General features: G+C 41.0%; 1 long non-coding RNA gene across 1 annotated transcript; it reads left to right on the top strand.

Annotated features, from left to right (window-relative positions):
- Positions 1–6,032: 6,032 nt before the first annotated feature.
- On the top strand, positions 6,033–17,280 carry LOC143302849 (uncharacterized). Its single transcript, XR_013058667.1, has 2 exons — positions 6,033–6,199; positions 16,743–17,280. It is a non-coding gene; the product is annotated as an uncharacterized LOC143302849 (long non-coding RNA).
- The last annotated feature ends 3,605 nt before the right edge of the window (positions 17,281–20,885 follow it).

Raw genomic sequence — 20,885 nt, 5'->3', positions numbered from 1 at the left:
CGACCTTACGGGGGTCTAAGACGTTCCGTCAACAACAAGTCAACAACAACGGTCGTCGGCCATTGTATGTAGTGCCTTTCGAATATATACCCGTTTTGCTAGTATTTGTCGGTGAGTTTGAAAGCCGCGATATCGTTGGCGGGCTTCGACTTGCGTGACGACTACCATGTTTACGGAGCGAAGTTAGCGCGACTCGTACCGTCGCGCCACCTGCGCCGTTACCTGTGCTTCCTATCCACACGCACCTATTTACAACCACCAACACATCTACCTATGACTTCGTTCGCCTATCAACCAACACTAGCTCGCATCCTTCACCTTTTGTCCCGTGCTGGCACCCGTTAAGCGTACGCCGGTGAACCCAGTAATTTTGCGAAAACTGCCACCACCGTCGTCACTGTCGTCGTTGTTGCATTCTTTGCCTCCTTCTCTATTTTCCTGCTCTTACACACGCTGTTACCCATCGCTACGACAACCAACGACGACCACGACGACGACGATGACGACGACAAGGACGACGATGCGAATACCACGTGTCTGCACGCGATCCTGTCCTGACATTTGGCTATCCTATTTCCAAGTGTTTCTCAGTATTCGAGACCTCGACCAACAGTTCCTTTAATTCTTAATTGTAACGCTAGATTTACGAGCGGCCCGTTTCTCCCTTCTCGGCAACCTGGCTTCTGTGGAAACCGCCGGGGAAAAGGTCGCTCGGTCAAAAACCTCCAATTCGTTGCTTTTACCCCGGTAAGCGGCACGAGGATCCTTTTGCAGTTACTCGATCCTGTGCTTAGACACGGGAACGGCATAAAAATCTGAGATTCCGTGAATCGAGTAGCTGGACTCTCTCGGTGGACTCTTTGAAACATGCGCGTACATACACTGAATGAGGCGGGTAAATGGGACGGATAGCGCTGCGTGACTTGTCACCGTGAACGCCGCTAGATTTATATACGAATGCTAACTTGTCGCATATTTACTTGGTCGTCGAGTTCCCTTCTCGCGTATACTCCCGCCTTTCTCAACCTTTTTGAGGTACCTTTGCGAGCCTCTAACCCACCTACCAACCCACTCTCTCGTTTCGTTTCTCTCTCTCTCTCTCTCTCTCTCTTTCTTTCTCTACCATTCAACCGGTCAGCCCTTGTCGCTTTTGGCTCGCACCCCCTCGCGATGACAAGCCGCAACAATGCTAGAGTAGACAGACTGCCCGACGCCACGAGCAGATACCAACTGCCACACAGCGACGACGACTACCTTTTTTCTTGCTTCCTTTGTCGTTTTTTTTCTACTATCCATGGGGTAGGTACCTATACCTGGCCGCAAACGCCGTGTCCAGGTAGCGAGCCAACCGACTGGTCTGCGTTTATCGACCACCCATATATTCAGAAACTCGTTGCGGGGATCCGAGTGCAGTGATCCGCATAGAATCGTAACTGAAAAGATCGCACAACAACGGTCGGCTCGTTCTCTTAGATTTGTTTGTAATGCCGTTATCTGTTGCACGGGCTTCGCCATACCCTGGATGTGCGCGGAACCACCATGGGACGTGTTTGTTCGTTTGATCGCAAAGACGAAATAAACCGATCGGGGGAGAGGCAACATTATTTTTCAGTCACATATTATCGCATTAACGGTGTAACGTTCGAAATGCTTTTCATGTAATTACCTAATCTGCTTTGTTCTACCGATGAATTAGTCTTATCCGAGTCCGAACCATGTACATATGCACTTGATCGTACTTGACATCGGTGTATATACGTGCAAACTACATACGTATGTATCGTTATACATACGCATTATACTTTGTCTTCTTTGCCATTCGTTCTTTTCTACCTTTTTACAGATTTTTATTCTTTCATGTGTTTTTACTTCTTCTTTTCTTCTTAATGTGAAGTTTTAATGCGCTGCTTTGGAAATGGTACAACAAAGCAAAAGAAACGAGAGAGAGAGAGAGAGAGAAAGAGAATACGATACAGCGGTTCTCGCGTTTTGCGTAACCCGCGAGTATGCATTCGCTATCCATTGAAAAATTGAATTTATCTTCGATCAGTTTTCTCGCTAATTGTCAATGGGGAAGCTCGCTAAAGTCGCAGATGGAAATCACCGGAGAGTCATCCTTCCATCCAGGTATTTCGTTTTGTTTTCTCGCCAAGCCATCCGCCAGTCATACCGCGGACCGGCGCGGCGTGCGATATCGAATGCACTGAATCGCGTGAATCGCAATGGAACAATAACGATGCCAACGAACATTTTCAATCGGGAGGAATACATACGTCGATGCGGTGTGCCGTTCGCAAAAACAATGAACTAAAAAAGCAATGTAAAAAATAAAGAGAGGCAGAGGGAGAGAGAAAGATAGGAAAAAAGGAGAAAATCGTGCACGATTCTTTTTCCTACCAATTATTGAACGCTCGCCAGTGTTAAACGAACCAAGCACCGCGTGTAAATAGGGGAAACGATTCTCGTACTTTTAAAATATTCCTGCTTGCTCTCTGCTCGACGAATAAAACATGCTGCCGCGCCGCTACGTTTGACGTGGTCGGACTCCATCCAGCAGGAGCGGAGCAGAGCGAAATTTTTGAAGGTTTTTAGCGAAGAATGTGTTCCATCGCATGCAATCTTCACTTATGCATTCGACCATCGCGTCGTGGCAGATGCATCCTTGGCATACCTCCACATGCCTACGTATCCCTACTACACTTATATGTATAAATTGAAACCTATGTGTGTAGATTTAACACGTCTATGTACGTACGTGTAAAGGGAACATAGCCGGGTCATAGGTAGCCTAGAACTGTGCTCCAAATTCAGGGCAAATCGGTGATTCAATTACGGCGAAATGTGAACGAAAAGCCCGGTGTGATTTATCGTGATACTTTGCGAAATCCAGTCTCAGCTGTCTCAAATAGCGACACGACGGAAATGATAGAAATCTTTTATGTAATCGGAAAATTGGAACGGAAGATGCCGCTCGATTTTTTACGCTGTATTAGTTCCAGAAGCTCTATATTTTAACAGGCACATGCTTATGTAACAACGTATATTCCAATTCGAACTTTTATTATTTTATCCGAAATAAGATTAACGAATTCGTACGTCGAGCGATCTTTCCAAAATTCAAATCAAATATTTACACAAAATGTTCGAGATGAAAGAGTCTAAGAGACTCTGTGGGTTCGTACCGCTCGCTCACAGGTAGAGAGAAGCAAAATATGCTTAACCAACGTAGAGCCTAAAATCAATACTTGCTAGTATAAAATGTAATTTTACATCACCTCTTAGGGATATACGTTGGACACAAACAATGTAACCAAACTACCACGATGAATGGAAATTGTGTACGAACATCGAACAATTTGATTCGTGATTTACACATGCGAATATCGTATTCGTATTAAAGGATGATGTATCAAACATCTGCCTTGAAAAAAGATACGTATAAAGTTTCGTATCTTATTATAATTTTTTCGTTGATTTCGACACGATCATCGTCGCTCGTATGATATAATATCGTTATCGTTCGTACGTGCTTTACATCTTTTCAATGAATATCTTTTTCCAATATCTTCTTTTATCTCTATTTAACGCATCGTTAAGAGACAGAGGAGGAAAGAATTGATTTTTCCGTCTATGTTGGTTAATCATTCGTTACCCCTCTCGGCAAGCGGTACATGTTCATAAACTTCCTTACTTACCCCCTTATTTTTCAACACCGTATATATAAAATTCGTACTTAAAAATACAAAACAACGGGTGCATCAAAAACAGCGCGAAGATCCGCGAAATCGATGACGCATTAACGCGAAATTCATCTGCCTGCATGGTTAATTAAGTATACGTATATTTTGCTCGTAACACGTGTTAACGGTGGAGAAAAATTAATTAAAACAGCATAAAGGTATATTTTATATACACAGAGCGAACTCTTTGCAATATAAACTAACACTGCGATGCTTTATCACCCTGTATGCAGGGAACAAGCAATTACGTATATCGCGATCGCGATCGTATGTTTAGGGTGCAAAAAAGTGGAACAAAGTAAAATACGTTAGATCGTAACAGTTGCGAATCAATAGTTTTACCAAAGTAAAAATCGTCGGTGTCATTCTCGTCGGACGTTCAATGGGAACAGGTAGAACGGTATGGAACATTACGAGGTCTTTCAAGGATCTCTGGAGGTCCCCTTGGTAAAGAACGTCGATCATCTCTGCTTGCTATGCGAAAAGTTCATATTCGAAGCTCAACTTAATCACGAAAGATTACGTTGTCCCAATTTCGGTCGATGTCGTCGTGTGCCCGAGAGATTCTTTCCTCGATGTGCTACTCATATCCAAAAAACGTCGTTTCCTCGCGAATGTTGAACAAGTGTTAAAACTATAGCAGGAGTGCGTTGCAGAGGGAAAAAGGTTCAGGCCATCTGACCTTTGCGGAATTTTCCTCAATCGTAACAGCATCCACACCGGCCGATGATTCCGTCAAATCACGTCTCGGTGGTAGCTTTGACGAAAACATAGCTTTTCCCGTTCGAATAATAAACGAGTTCGAGTCGAGCATCTCGTCGAAAGGAAAGCTTACTCGTTAGGGACTCGCTGTCTTTGCAGTCACGATAAGATTTACAACATCGGCAAGAATCACCCGTTATGGCCATCGAGCTTATTAGTCGAATCATCGTTAAGACGTGCACCAGCAACCTATGAATCGTAAGCGAATCTGTCTGAATCGGTCAGGATCGGAGAGACCGAACCGGTGACGAGCGTGGTTCACCTTCCTATAAACATCCATTCATCCGTTCAATAAAACCAATAAATCCAATTAAGACTGGAGATGCGCGAGCGTCGAAAAGATGTCCGTTGTAGAAATATATCGTTGTATATTAAATCTTCTTGCCGGTAGAATAGCTTTGATTGATTCGCGTCGGAGGTTCGTTTCCTAGTAGTAGCCGAAGGAAATGGTAGAACATAGCGGACCGCACGAGCGTGAGCGAGCGATCGAAGGCCGAAGCACGGCAAGCGGCGCGGCAGCAAGGAGCGAGGACTCGCCCCCTCCCGCACGAGCATTTCTTCGTAGTCGACTTTTTCTTACCTGGGATCGTCCTGGAAGCGCAATAAACAGAGCAATCGGACGAACGAACAAACGGAGAGAGGAAAAGCGGCACGGAGTGCGAGCGCGTTCGAAGCACGACCGACGAAAACAAGGATCCCGGCGACCGTCTTCGATGTACCCCTTGCTGTTTTTGCCTCGTTGGGTTAACGTCGTGACCAAAAAAAAAAAAAAAAAAAATAAAAAAAGAAGAAAAATGAAAAAAGAAAGGGAAAGAAAAGGGACGGATACGAAAAGAGACGAAAAAGGGTGATGGGTGACAAGAAGGGAGAGGCGTTGCGACTTGCCTGCCCCGGTTCCCTGGCTACCGTCGTTCGATCCGATGATACGTATCTCTCGACGGGTCGTGCGTGTGTATACGCATACTCCTCTCTGCTCATTGTATACGTGTCTGCTTGTCGAGAGTACACACACGTGCAGCGTGTACATAAGAACGCGTATACTCGGGCAAAGAAATGCGGTCTTGTAGCAGGGCGCAAGATATACATACATTGCGTACAAGTACATCGGTAGATAGATATACATACTTACATATTAGATACAAACTGTATTTGGTTCATTTCGCTCGGAAACAGTCTACTCGTTCGCTTGGTTGGCACGCTACGCCGAGAGGCGTAGCCTTCTCGAAGGTTAGATGCGTCTGATAATGTGATCCATGTCGTATCTTGGAAGTAGCTAGGCGAATAGAACGACGGAGAAGGACGTAAGAAAAGAAATAGAAAAAGGAAAAGCAGAAGATGAAGGCGAGAATGAAACGGGATGAGACAGAATGGAACGGAACGGAATGGAACGGGACGGGACGGAACGGGACGGGACGGGACAGCAGAGGACGGAACGGAACGGAACAAATCGGAACGAAACGAAACGAAAGGGAGCAGAGTTGTACGAAGAGGGGGCGAGAGGGTGAGAGAAAAAGAGTTGGTAAGGTATGTATGTATATAGCGTTGCTCGCGATGGAGTAGGTAGGTATGTACGGTCGGCAAAGTCCGCTCAGGCGCTCAGTCGGCACGGATAGAATGGCGGGTGTGGTACGTGACTATGCGCGATAGAAGGAGAAGGTCGAAAGAAAGGATAGAGGGGCGGGAGAGCGAAGAGATGGGTGAGTCAGAGAGAAGAGAGAGTAGTAGGAGGGTAGCTAGTGGAAGGAAGAAGCAGCGGAGGGAAGGTTGGGTGAGCAAGAAGAGCTACCGGAGAGCCACGAGAGGATGCGTTGGTTCCGTTATCGACCTGCAGCAGGGCGTGTCTCTCTCCCTTCTTCTCACTCGCGCGTCCACCTCGATACTTTTGTCCTTGTTACTCGTTCGCTCCTTTACCATTGGCCCGTCGCCGCTACGTCGATGTTTGTCGGTGTTACGGCAGCGCTCGCGGCGCTTCGCCTCTTCCGTCTTCGTCATCGGCCGGCAGCCAGCCACGGAGTCGCGGCAACTCGGCTAGAACCTAGAACCAAGCGCGAAGAGACCGCGAACCGACTCAGAACGGTTATGAGTCTTCGAGCACCCTTCGATCCAATCCCGGCTTTTATATCATTCACGTCTCTCTCGACTCTTCGAACGCTCCACGCTTCGCTCGAGCCCTTAGTTATTGCCATTATTATTATTTGCACCTTCGCGCGCGTACACAGCACGCTGTGAGAACACCCTCGCCACGCTTTCTCCTCTCTCCTCTCCTATATTATATATACGATGATCGACCCAGCCGGCCTCGTTGCACACGGACAGAATGGGACAGCGCCAGCAGGGCAAGGGGGGATGACTCTCTCTCGAAGCTGCTGGCTTGTAACGAGTTAACGAGTTTAAAGAAATGACTCACTGCCTGCCTGTCTACCGTACAAAGGATAATAAGATGGAACGTGTGACGAATAATCGCTCGTTAGAAGCGGAACGATATGGTCGCGCGCATTCTTTGCTACGGCATCGTAGATCGATGACGAACGTCGGTACACGCACGCGGTCGTCCACGAGCAACCAAAGAACACGTCGCGTCGATTCGATAGACGCGAATGCGTGTTCATGCTCTCTGCGTGTTTTGTCTAACGTTCCGTTGCACTCTCGTCTCATTTTTCCTTCTTTTTTCTGCTTTTCTCCTCTCTTTTTCACCCGATCCACCCTTTGCTCCCTTTCGACTCTTCTCTTTTTGCCCCCTTTTTGTTTCTTTATTTTGCTCGCCGTTTATTCTTATTGCTCGTTTTCCCGTTTTAATAATGGGCGTCTCGTTGTGCTTTTAATGCGAGACATTCGAGTCCGACGTATTAACGCGTGTGCGGCACCATTCGAATGAGTTCGTCATTTTTAATTTCAGTCCCGTTCCCGATCTATCGGAACCGCGCCCGTTCTCTCTCTCTCTCTCTGTCTCTCTTCCTGCTCCCCTCTCTCTCTCTCTCTCTCTACCGAGCTCGTAAACTTTTATCGAAATTATTACAATTATTATCGCGAGCTTGTTGCGCGGTCCCTGTTGCAACGGGTATGCAGAGTGGTTTTTGCAAATGGCGTAATAACGAAGATAACGAGCAAAAACAGAAATGGCGAGCAGTTCGAGAAATTACGAGCAATTAAGTTGCAGCGTCGTTATAATTTCGATCGTTCCTTTAAATGTCCATCGTGGAACTAGCATTCCCGTACATTTCGGGCTGTTTACAATACGAGATCGCGAGGTCGTCCAAAGCTGACAGCGGTCATAGTTGTGAAGACGTAATACGTTCAAACTTTGTCTCGTTGCTCGGTGACAAAGCTTCTCGCGTACTACGCTACGAGTGAAATGTCGCAAGACGCGTAATTATTTTACGTACGTAGGTTAATCTTCAGAGGTATTTCTAAAAGGCAGACCCAATCGATTATCTGACAAAGCTAACCAAGATAATTTCACGAAATTTGCTGTGAAAACTCCGTTTTAGAGGATATCGAGGCCAACCAGCTATTTCAGCTCGGGTAACGGCAAAAAAACCTATTGGTATTTTATTCATTTTATTCTTGGAGGGCTGTTTCATAATGTTTTTCACTGAAACGTGTAACCTCGAACGTTCCGGAATGAAGGAAAGGAGAGAAAGACAGGCAAAACGGTGTGCATATTTCTCACGTTCACAATGTAATGAAACGCCTTCTAACTTTCTACGCGAGCTATATGGCTAAACTATTACTGAAATAGATAAAACGGAACTAACAAATCCGCTCGTGGTATCGCTAAAGGATTTCGCGCGTTTACACCAAAATCGTATATCACTGGTACGTCGTCGGCGAATTAAACTCATTTTTAAAAGCTTCCATCGAGAATACCATTGCTCGAGTTTTCTCTTTAGTATCGAGGCTAAAGTTTTACGCACAACGTTGCCGTAAACTTCTCTTCCACGCCAATAATATACATAGCAGGGTTATTGGTTTTTCTTCTTTTTTTCAACTTTCCAAATAGACAAAAGTTAATCGCAGTTCGCTTCGTTACAATTACATTTATAACGGCCTTCACGAATAAGTATCTACGTTTCCGAGTATCTGTATCGTATCATACGTTAAGAATATTTTTAAAGTTACTATATTTCGTCGTATAATACGCTGATGTCACGTCGCGTCATATGTCGTGAGATTTAGCTGATATGCCACGAGCTATACTTCGCATCGCTCTTTCTGTAACCTAATGAATGTTGTATTCCACTCCAACAATAGAGAATCGAACTTGCAAGATACTCAAGTGTGTTTTATATTACGCGTCTAATTCTGCATCGCTATGCTTTGATATATCTACCGAGAAACGAGTGAACGTAGTTTCGAAGTGGTCGAGTCTGAGGTCGATTGGTCGTTCCCATCGAAACGAGTCAAAAATTGAAAACCAAAATTGACGATACTTTGCCGAAAAGCTGCGATGATCGTATCACGAAAGATCAAATGCGCAAGCGAGCAAGTGAAGCGTAAATGCGTGTGAATCAGAGCAACAAAGAATAAAAAAGAGAAGATCACAGCGACGACATCTGAAAGTGAGAAATTGATCGATAAAATCACGTACACTCGAATAGGATAGAAATATCGGCGTATCGAGCGGAAAAAGGCTCGGCGGTCGCTTTAATACGACGTCCAGGAGGTTGACGAGACTCAGATAAATACCATATCACCGTTTCTATGGCACGAGAAAAATTGCCACGAAATTGCCCGTATGTTCCCCTAAAAATCGTTGTCTCGTAGCGAACTGCACGTCCTTCTGGATTCTCCACGTTCGTTGGTTCGTTTGTTGGATGCATCTACAGAGTCCTCCTCGTTTCCTCGTAATTACCGTGCCTCGCATACCAGCGTACGGCCGCGGCACGGCGTTTCTGGGGCGCGCACCAATGCGACACCGGAGACAAGAGTGGAACAATCGTGGAAAGAGACGGCGGGGCTAATCGATAAGTACGGTCCCAAACCGAAACTGACATTGAGAAAAGTGCTGATGTCGCTTGGTCATATTCGTTTATACACCAATCGGCGAATAATTATTATCAAATAAATTCTAACAGCAAATTATACATCTTTTTGCGCAATCGGTTTTAATCGTAGCATCTTTTTTCCTTTTTATCTGCGAATAGCTTTTATTCCTACAGTAGCGTTGTTTTATATTTCGAACTCGCACAGTTTTTCATTAAAACTGGAAAGTATTATCGAAACAAATTGTCAAAGGACGGTTGCTAGCGAAAATTATATTGCTTAGATATATACGTCTCATAGTTCTTGGGTAAAAATTTTCCAATCTTTCTCACAAATTTATGCATTATCAGAAAGGCATTAACTGACAGCGATTCTCTTCAGCTATTCTTTTCCATTTCCGTTGGTTTATTTGGTTGATCTTTTTAATATAACCGAACTCAAACGGGAATTAATGCAAGGAATGTTAATATTAATGATCCCATAGTCTCTCTCTCTCTCTCTCAATTTCGCATTATACATGGTTTCAGTTGAACAACATTCCTATTGGAATACAAATATCCATGTATCTTCCTTTGAATTGGATAATTTCAACGGGAATAGTTAGAATGCTGTATGTTACTTTTTCCATCCTCGTTCCATACGTGTGATTTTCATTCGAATACGAAAACAATTATACGTATCATATATTATAACTGACCTAAATAAGAACTATTAATAAACAGAATTTCAACGATTTCATCTTGTCGAAGACCGTTCGTTTTATCCATTTTTAAGATCGTAATAAATTGACAAGCAGTAGAATAGAATATGTATGAATAACGTCTCGTCGATTATCTCTTTTCGCGGGATATAACGTAAATATTTATTTCAAATAATTAAAATAACTTTGCCGCGTTCTTGCTTTTTCCTCTTTCATTCAGTGCGTAGTTCTCGATGAAATCTCAAAGAAATGCTGAGCCTGACTCAAATCGAAGCTAATGACGAGAAGAACGCCGATATCAACGGTTCTACAGCGTCGTGGACAGTGCCATAAACTTTAACGTATTTTCTTCCGATTGCAAGGGAAACGAGAACTAGTGTTCGTTAAATAAATACTTCGATAGAGAATTACTTTTTACAATAGCTTGTATTATACTTGTTTCTTCACGGTTCTCGACTATTTAATGGCGATTAATCAGAAAGATGTAATAAATGATAAAAGTTAACGTAAAAAAATGATCATCGCTTTACCATATTTGATATTTTCAATTTTTACCGTGTTTTATTGATAAGCACGTTAAGATTCAACGTCAGCTATTCGTACTTTTTATTCCAAATTATACACGCGTATTTCGATGTTGGGTATATCGACATGCGTGTAAATAACTGTTTTAAAAAGTCGATAATTTTAGACGGTATTTATGTAGCTATACATGTAGCGTTTCTTTTTCTGGACGCCCAAGTTATTTTCCTTTCTGTATGGTAAAAACTAAATATAATATCAAATTGACGACCGAAAACGTAGTGATGAATGTAATTCACGATATCGTTGGTAGATAAGTTTTTAATACGACGATAAATTGACGAGTTCAATTGGTATACAATAGGAACAAATGTTCCGTTTAATTTGCACATGCTGCGATGTATTCGATCTTTTCTTTCGTGTTTTTTCTGTTTCATATGTTGAATTTTAATCGAAAATGGCAAAGAATATTTCAGCTTATAACGAAAGTTATATGATACAACGCAAGAAACGACGTAACTGATTGTTCTGTTTAAGTGTTATATCATGTAATGGTACACTATATCTCACATTAGTAATATATACATATCGGAGATGAAAGAACATCGGGATTTTCCATCCGGAATGTTGGGAAAAACCCCAATACCCTAGTCCAGACTTTTGCTATAGCTACACTTAAGTAATAAAAATAAGAAATAGTTCTAATGTTGCAATCTGGCTTTATGACGATGGGTTCGGGCTCGAAGTGACACTAGACGTAGCCACGGTCACGGGAGGGACGTGTACCTGACAGAGGTATGAAACGATTATATGGCTCTCCTTAAAAACAAAGATTGACCCGAGAAGTGGCGACAGGAATATATAAGGGTAGTTTCATTTGGATTACGGGTGAGTTAATCGTTGGACGAATTGCTGATTCAGTTATCGAGAAAGTTACCCGAATCGTGTATTACGTTGATACTTGTCATTCGTTATCGAACCTGAATTCGTTGTCACCATCACCTCGACCATCCTATCGCCGTTGTTATTCATAGCCTCTTGTAGTGTCCACATTTGTACCGATAAACATTAGCTACATCCGCGACGGTAAAATAAGTAAAGGTTTATCGAACGTCCCAAAATTCCAACCTGACTCCGACATACATTATATCGTAAAGTTTGAAAAGAGTAACAAAGGTAAGATTTCATCGATATTTACATACTATATCATATGGCATTATTTTATGTTTAATTAAACACCATTTCCTGCTTTTTCCGAACAGCGAATAACACGCGGTATGTGCGCGTTAATCGCTAAATAAATAAAATTCCAATATCGTACAATTTCAATTAAAGTATCTAATATCGTAGCGAGCAAATTGTATTTAATTTATCACGTACTATCCGTATAAACAAATTGCCATCATTTTTTTACGAAACATTCGATTGCACGAAAGATGTACATACGTGTGTACAAGTTAGATCAAATAAAGTGTTACAAGCTGTTTTTTAGGAAATCACGGTGCAAACAGTTCTTTTTTGTAAATTAGCTCATATCCTACTTACGTTGTTCGATTCTTATATCAAAGTTTAATCAGAGCGATACACAGCGAAACAAGATACGTTCAAACGTATCATTTACAAAACTAAAAATCGAAACCGCGTTTGAAAGAAAGCAGCTTATAACATTTTATTATATTTGGTCCATCCTATGAAGGGTAAATAAAAGGAAGGTTGATAGTAAAGAAAATCGGTCGTAAGATCTCGTGACCGTTCAATTTTAAATATCAAAATTCTTCTCGCTATACGCCGTAAATACGACACGACTACAAATTTAATTCGAATCGTTCGAATAATTGGATGGGTTCAGAGTTTCTGCAGAGCGAATCTTTATTACAAATGCAGTCTATTTAACCTGGCGCGTGCAAATGAGATACATATACATACATAGATGACACCGCTTACGAAACTCTAGATTAGTGTAGCTCGTTCGTAATTCCTTATTAATCTCAGTGTATATAACTTGTCTGGCGCGGTTGTCTTTTGGTATTAGCGCTTCCTTTGAATTTTCATAACTAGAATTTCGATCATAAAGCGATCGACACGAGCGAGAAAATATTCCATTCGAGTCGCAGCTCCGGTTTAAAACGGTGCAGCCGATTCGGTTCTCTGAAACATCTCATCGGTTTCACCGGTGGAAGCCCGACGATGCTACTCTGCCAATTTTTCATCTCCTCTCTCCTATTCGATTATAATATCTATTTCTCCGTAGGTTCGAACCGTAGGCTCGTCATCCGCTGCCGGATTTTACAGGGTGGTTAAAATTTATCATGGTAATCATGTATCGACCATGATATCTCGTTTGTAATTTTCATTCTGCCTGAATACCGGAATTAAAATATGTTGAAAAGGGTGGAATGAGCCCTAGGGAAATGTTGGCTATTACGGACGGATGTCGATACGTGATTCGGCAACTCGGTAATCTCTGGCAATTCGCATGCTCTAACTTTATGCTCCGATAAAAAAGATGATTATCGGATATGTTTTAAAGAAACGATGTTTAAAGGCAACGTTAACACATAAAACGAAAAAAATCACATGCAGATAAAAGGATCGCTAGCTAGTAGGTAGAATGCAAATTTCGTAACATTCGGTCGATCGGAAAGTTAACTAAATATAATATAAATATAAATTGTAATATTTGTAATCCTTCGATTACGAGAAGCGTGACGCGACGTGGGTAATAGAGACTGCGTGGGCATCAGTATCGGTTCACTTGTACGAACGTATAGATGCTATCTATTGAATCCTGTGAATAGCACGGTTACATCGTCGTAAAGCGTGAACCGGTCTCTGTTTCTTAAACGTGTACCTATATATCCATGGCTATCGATATTCTCTTGCTTTCTCTCTCCCTTTCGCTCTCTCTCTCTCTCTCTCCCTGGAATTGCTTCCATGTATTCGCCTTCCTCGTCCATAGCGCTTCTCGAAAGGTCCAAAAGAGCGGATAACGACGTGTGTTATCCGCGTCTGAGCAGTGATTTCTCAGCAAAGAATATGAGCATAGTAGAGAGGATGATAAAGCAGATTTCTTTTCTTCGAACGTAGAACACGATCTGAATAATGGACGCCACGTGGGTGTCTAAACTGAATCGGTCCACGTATACTGACGCGAATGTGTATGAATGCGAATGACCACGTATGTATACGTCTAGGCAGTTACGTGGCCATTAAATTGGTCTTCCAAAAAGCGTTCGACGTTGTCGTAAAGAACGAACCGGTCTCTCCCTATCGATACTTATCTACGCGTGCACTCGCGAGTCTACGTATTGTGCACTTGCGCGTACGTGTACGTAAACGCAAGTACCTACTCTGCCCTTTTGGCTTTTCCCTTTCTTCCCTTTTATTTTCCTATTTCTTCGTTGGCCTTCGTTCTCGTTTCTATTTGTTCGAGCGAAACGAAGCGAAGCAAATCAACAATTCATCAAGCGGACCGCGTCGTGCTGCGCTGGAAATTGCGAAAAACAATCGAGAACATTATAAGCTTGGCCGCTTATGAAATCTCGTAATAACTCGATAATTCTCGTGGGATCTATGAATAAAATCGCGTCTATTCCAGGCACCGAACAATTTTCTATTCCCCTTTTCCTCTTCTCATTGTTCGATTCCCGGTTACGAGGATTTTTTCAAACCGCAGCACGTAGAGCAGCAGTTTTGTTTTTATCCGGCAATTACATACCTGTTTAATAGGGGCGGGGAAGTGCAGCAGTGCTTTTATTTTTCGTGCACGGACTAGAGTTTAGTATACACACAGGCAATCTGCGCGTGGAGTATACGAACACAGGTGAAGGAGGAGCGGTGGCTGGAAAAAAAAAGTAGAGTGGTGTAAGTATTTCTCACGTTCTGCCGTGCGATGAACCGTCTTCTAGCTTTCTACGCTCGTTGCATGCGTAAATTGCGCGATCCGCTCGCGATGCAAAAATACACAGCTGAAAAGCGCGGCGAGACTTATTCTTGTCGCGATGCGCACAGCACTTCGATATCGATAGAAATGCGCGTGCTCGTCTCGACTGTTTTCATGGTCTTTTCGCGCGTGCCTGTCCCAGCGTTTGGCGAATAATCACGGGGACACGCGAAAATCCACTCGACCGCGCTTTCAAAAAATAACAACTGCAATGCCAACGAAAGCTCTTCGTTAATGACATTCGCATGTTCGAGTAATACTTTCGATTCGAAAAAAAAAAAAAAAAATGGAAAAAGAAGAAAAAAGGAGAAAGAGGGATCGAACTCGCGAATTACGATGCGAATTACAACGTCGTTAATTACAACGTCTCGACACCTTGGATATTCTATTCTTTCATGATTAAGGTCCTTTAATTCGTCTATATTTTCTATTTTCGGCTATACCATAATGTTCTTGCCTACCGTGATATCTTTCTTTTAGACACTTTAAAACTGTTCAAATAGAACGCGTTCGATACGCCAAGTATCTATAAATATCTCTTACAATCGTTAAAATCGTTAAAATAATAAAAACTATAAATATGAATATCGATACAGGGTTATTCGTTGCCAGAGTCTTCTATCTTTTTGCGTGCCTAACCCTAACCTAACGCCAACCTAACCCCAAACTAATAACAGCATTGTTCTAACAAGTAGATTTCGTGCATAGATTTATAGCAATATTTTTAATGAGATTGCTACTCTTTACGGTACCTTCAAGACACAAACAGTTAACGAGGGTAAAAAATATTTGCGTAGCTTGCTGGGTAAATGCGTTACGCGATTATTTTTCTCGATAGAGAGAGAGAAAGTAAGAGAGAGACAGAGTCGCGGTTTGTCACTCAAAATGTTTCACGTATTTCTCACGTCCGGAAGGGAACAATGAACCAACTTCCAACTTTCTATACCCCGTGTACGTGCCGGTTACAAACAAAAGGAGCAAGAAAATGAATTCACCGGTACATAATGTAATACGTATCTTATAATTAATTCCAAGGCTCCGGCCAGGAAACGATCCGCCATAACGTTGCTTTGCTACTAATGTTTCCGATAAGATTCGCAAGAGTACCAAGTACGTATCATGCACGATTTTAATCTCTTCGTATTTCCATACATTTTTTCCAGCTCGTCAAAATTATATTAACATATTCATTTGCGAATGAATTTCCTATATCTTAACCACGGTGCTGCAGCGTCGTTACCTATTTTAGAACGATACGTCGCATATGCATATGTATACAGGGTGTTTTCTGCGACGCGGTGTGCACGATCCTTTAAGCACTGCCGATAATATAACAAAAAGGATGTTTCAAGCAAAAATTGATCTGTTTGAATCAGCTAGAAATTGCGACGCTTAAAATAGACAAGAAGTGCTTCTCTCTTTAAAAAAGAAATCAGCGTCACCTTGACTTTTTCACAACGAGTTTAACGATCTAACTTGACTACGACCATCGAATGACCTTCAGCTGAGAAATCTTGAATGAAAGTACAAACGTTATCGTAAACATCTGATCTAACGCCCTATTAAACGAAATTTTAACGCGTTAACGTTTCTATGAATCAATAAATTCACAAAAATACAACTCATCGTGCCATTTAAAAAAATCGAGGCGACCTTGATTTTTTGTAGAAACAAACACTTTTTAACGACCTTACGTGTAGCAAATCAGTAGCCGATTCGAAACTGGTCAACTTCTGTTCGTGCTACAATTGTACAAATGTACAATTTCGTTGAACACCCGCTATATACGCGTCTTTTCCCATATTTTTTTATACACTCTTAAATGCTTTGTTAAGAAGTTATAAAGTTAAAAAAAGATGAAATGATAACGGACTGCTTTCTTCGTGCGATACCACATAGGAATAGATTGTCAGTTCGTATTATGATTCCATTTCAAAATGTTGCCCTTTATTATGAATATGCTGAAGTATCATCCGCTTAATACAGAAAACAGGATCTATCGCGTTACTAATTTCTTATTCGTTTTCCTTAATTGCAGCATATACGTCGCGAATCTTTTGCATTAATTCTTGATAAACTTTCTCTTTTACAGTTCCCCACAAGTAAAAATCCACTGACGTGATATCTGGTGATCTCCTTGGGGCTCTCTGCGAGCAATTGATTCCGCTCCACTTATCCATCGTTCAAGGTAACAATGATCGTCTAACCATTGCCGAACTGGTTGACCAAATCAACGATCTCAACAAGTAAAACATTAGCAGAACGTCATCATTTCGTATTTTTGTTATGACATTTTAATAATGCATTTTACAACCCATGTTTGTATCACGTCTTTTCCATAGTTTTGTTTATACGATAGAACATGTTTGCAAAGTTCTGCGCAGAAACATCGAGACACCCTGTGTCTCTCTATTTTCCTCTATAGTATGGCGAATATATATCGATGACAAAGTGACTGCGGAAGGATACATTTTTTCATGGAAAATAAGAAAAAACTTGTTTCTAGATGTTAACTTGTGGCAAAATATATAGCAGCATATTACGTTGAATTAATATTTGCAACACGTTCACGGATGTATTAATTACCATCTCTTATTAAATAAATTACGCGGAAAGCGTAACAAAGCGACGGATAGTGTGTACATACTTTGAACATCCATATTACATAATAATATTTCCAGCTATAAATAATTCATCATTCATTCATTCATTCAAATCACTCAAACCGCTGAAATCGTCGAGAACTATTAATTATTGGCGAGAAATGCTCATTTCGACGCTATTTGTTGCACCGTTGACAACTCTATTCGAACGATTTTTGAAAAATTATTCCCTCGCTGTACCTGACATCTAAGGTACGCTTGATTCGTACGTGTTGACAATGAGTTAAATTAAACAGTTGAACTAAATAAAAATGAGAATTTTGATACCGTGTAAGAGTAAAAACTGAGGATAATTAGTTCGTTTAAAGAGAAGATTTGACCAGGAATTTAACGAAAAAGGGAAAAGAACGTTCTCTTACTCGAAACCGAAATGTTGATTAGGCAAAGCCATAGACTTGGAAATGAAACAACGAGAAAGGACATAAAGAAGAACATAAGGAAGAATGGGACTTTCGTGCCATTTTCAAAAGTGGAAAGAAAGAAAGAAAGAGAAGCGTTCGCAGTGGAAGATGGAGCGTATGCAAAGTTGTCGCGTTGCATCAAATTCAAATTGGAGACGACCTAATGCGATAGTTTAGCTGTACGTCGGGAAACCTGAGACTCGTTACGCGAAGCGTATTCGTTTGGCGCGGTGCGGCGTGGCGGACGAACGAGTTTATCTCTCGATCATTCCGCTCGAAATGCCCGAGCGGGTGTGGTACCGGCCGTATTCATTGGGATCGGTCAGCTAGCCGGTTGTAACGGAGCTATAAGATCTGCTGTTCCGTTTCGTTGCTTTGCATTGCGTACTCTCTCTTCCATCCGCCGTACATCGGCGTGCACCAGCGTGCACGGACTTCACCTCGGCTGGACAAGTGTGCGATCCTAGAAGGATAACGCGCATATACGACTTGCTGGACCATTTGTAGAGCCATGAGAAAGACGATGGACGCTTATACATATTAATAGTGTATGTATTACTCATACCGTGAACCATCCTCTCGCAGATACATCTTTTCCACATTCCCTTTCCTTCCCTTTATTTATTTCGTCGAACACATCTTTCTTTTCTCTTTACATCGTGCTATGATTTCGATATTTTCGCGACGGGTGCCCGCCGCAAATATACATATTTCACATGGAATACCGATGACGTGCCGCTTTGTGCACGTGTTTTCGGTCGTTCCATTGGTTACGGGAGAAAAGACGAACGGTTGGCCGAAAATATAAATCGTGAAACGACAACTTTCAATTCTGCTCTGATATTCTCCGTTGGTTTCTAGTTTTCTATCTTCTTATCGACTCTTCTTGCCTTGCGATACAGTTGGCCCATGTAACGAACGCCCAAATAATCATCCGTGTACCATTACTTTTATTTGCTATTCCTTGATAAGTATCGAAGTATTAGAACAACGAATGGCTCGTTTCAACTTAACTTTTAATTGTTATTTACGAATGGTAAATAACAATTAAAAGATTCCTAAGGTAGAGGTTGAGGTAAGCTTGGGATTTAAATGACATACACGCTGATGTTCTTAAAATGTTTTCACGCTTTTAATGTTATGGCGCGAATACCGAGTACCAAATGCGTCGTAGTACGCTTGCAAACAATGTTATTTTTTAATAAACTATATGTGCGTATAGATATTACCATGTCAGGAATAGATACGGACCAGATTCGCAGGCTGAAGAGGCACTACCCGCTAGACCTAAACGCTAGATTCATTTAGTTATCCAAATTAAGCATGTGCACTTACTTATAATACTTATAAATTATACCTATCTATAATAAGTATTAACTTATTGTAAATAAACAGCCATGTCACTGCGCCACGCCAGAAAAATTACTGAAAATTCTCAACGCGAGAATTGATTGTAATTTCAACAAATAAATAAAAAAAAAAAAAAAAAGGAATAGATAAACAAAAATTGCGGTTCTGCGAGACTGTTTTAATCTTTTACATTTGCATATATTTTTCAGAGGACAAAAGACGTATTTAAATATTAGAATAATTCGTTGAAAATTGATCAAGTACTTGCTCGCTGTAATTGTAATAACGGAAAATAATTCGAAGGACACGAATGAGATAATTTGTCATGCGTAATGGACAGCTATTTCTCGAATAAATCGTTCAATTATTCTGCGACTAAAATAACGTTATCGAATAAAAAGTGAATAAATATCTATCCAAAATTACTCGTGTATCATATTTGCTTTTGATAATTCCCCATATTTTTCTATTACAAAATTATTCTAGTTTAACGTGACGATACCAATATTCGCGTAGAAACGAACAAAAATAAATATTTTTCTTAATTAAGAATTGCGTGAAACTTTGAATATGTATATATATATATATATATGTATATGAGAGAGTATATGCATATGTATATGCATATGTATATGTAAAGAGAGAGAGAGAGAGCAATTTTTTAACCTCACTTTTAGCGTTCGCCAGAAACATAAAACGAAATAATCGAGAATAGTACTGCTTTGGGATATTTCTTTGTGACGCGACTATAATTCAGTTTCTGAACAGGTTTAAACGGTACAAAAAAAGGGAAACCGTAATACAGTATTGATATCTCTTATTAAAAATATAGAATGCATAAACCTTTAGGTTTCCAAATGATCGATAAAATGGGATGCGATATCGGTGACCGGCCGATATTTGACCCCGATATAGTACGTTTCAATTTGTGCAGCTATAAAGGTAGAAATGGTTATCGACGTTATCGCATTCTCGTTGTTGCAAGCTTGGCGTAAAAAGAAGGAGCACTTCGATTGTATGTGTATTCCTTCGTTTCGAAATTACGCGCGGTATAATGTCGATCACGTTGATAGTACGAGCCAAACATCCTCCTCTGTATCGACAATTTTCTTCGATATCTATTTGCCACGAGCCAAAGAAAATAATCACCAATGTTAATTATTTGTCTACCTATGTAAACATAAAGAAAGCAAATATTATGTAAAGAACGGTTTGTGTACAAGGGGGAGAAATAATCTTGGAAAAACACGCCCTGCATACGAAGGAAAAGTACAATATGGATCTGAAAGTGGTGCTTGAGGTTGTATCGACGAAGGCTCTTTTAAATGGAGCACAGGTCAGCGCACATGAAACACCGGATTTGTAATTCATATATACCTCATTTATCGAACCCTGTCTTTACGTAATACGAACCAACTGACTTTATTAAAAGCTCTAATGCTCCGTCAGTATTTGGCAGAAATGAGATTTTAATTTTGAAAAAGTATCGTGAAAAAGCAGCAATTCATGTATAGCGAAATTAATTTTTGTATTTCCTTTAATTACTTTTAATATGTTTCATTCTCTCTCTTTCTCTCTCCCTCTCCCTTTTTTATCTGTAAGAGTTCTTTTAATTTTATTTAATTTGATGGACATTGTATTATTTCTCGTAATATACGGTAGTAATTTAACGAAATGTAGGAAATTTTACGCTTTGTAAATATAAATACTATCGATTAGATGTACGTAATCAAATATAGCGAAAATGCTTTCCCAAAGAAAATTAATTAGTAGTAGATTTATTTGACATTAATATTAAAAGATTTTTAATAATACTGCGCT

Source organism: Bombus vancouverensis, chromosome 6, assembly GCF_051014615.1.
Source record: "Bombus vancouverensis nearcticus chromosome 6, iyBomVanc1_principal, whole genome shotgun sequence".
Lineage (NCBI taxonomy): Eukaryota > Metazoa > Arthropoda > Insecta > Hymenoptera > Apidae > Bombus > Bombus vancouverensis.
The sequence above is the reverse complement of the archived record's forward strand: the minus strand, read 5'-3'. Positions and strand labels throughout refer to the sequence as shown.